Here is a 716-nt window from a genome sequence, read left to right on the forward strand (position 1 = left end):
GGTTCAAGCGATTCTCCTGCCTCAGCCTCCTGAGTAGCTGGGACTACAGATGTGTTCCACCATGCCCAGCTAATTTATTTATTTATTGAGCTTTTTATTTTTGTTTGTTTGTTTAAGATGGGGCCTTGCCCTGTCACCCAGGCTGGCATACAGTGGTGCGATCATGGCTCACTGCGGCCTCAACCTCCCAAGCTCAAGCAATCCTCACACCTCAGCCTCCTGAGTAGCTGGGACTACAGGCATGAATTCCTGGGCTCAAGCTATCCTCCCGCCTTAGCCTCCCAAAGTGCTGGGATTACAGGCACGAGCCACCATGCCCGGCCAGCTCATTTCTTTTTATCACTGAATAATGTTCCATTGTATGGATGTACCATAGTTTTATCTAATTCACCTATTGAAGGACATCTTACTTGACTCCAATCTTTGGTAACTATGAATAGAGGTGCTATAAACATTCATGCCCAGGTTTTGTGTGGGTGTAAGTTTTCAGCTCACTGGGGTAAATGCCTAGGAGTGCAGTTGCTGGGCCATATGGTAAACCTATGGTTAGCCTTGTAGAAACTGCCAGACTGCTTTTGCATGCTCACCAGCAATGAAGGGGAGTCACTGTTCCACATCCTCGCCAGCACTGAGTGTTGTCAGTGTCTTGGGAGTGCTGTGCTTTTCAACTATTTTCTTTTTAAAGCGGGGTAGATTGCAAAGTGTGCATCGTTTTT

Source organism: Colobus angolensis, unplaced genomic scaffold (genome assembly GCF_000951035.1).
Source record: "Colobus angolensis palliatus isolate OR3802 unplaced genomic scaffold, Cang.pa_1.0 Scaffold55, whole genome shotgun sequence".
NCBI classification, from domain to species: Eukaryota; Metazoa; Chordata; class Mammalia; order Primates; family Cercopithecidae; genus Colobus; species Colobus angolensis.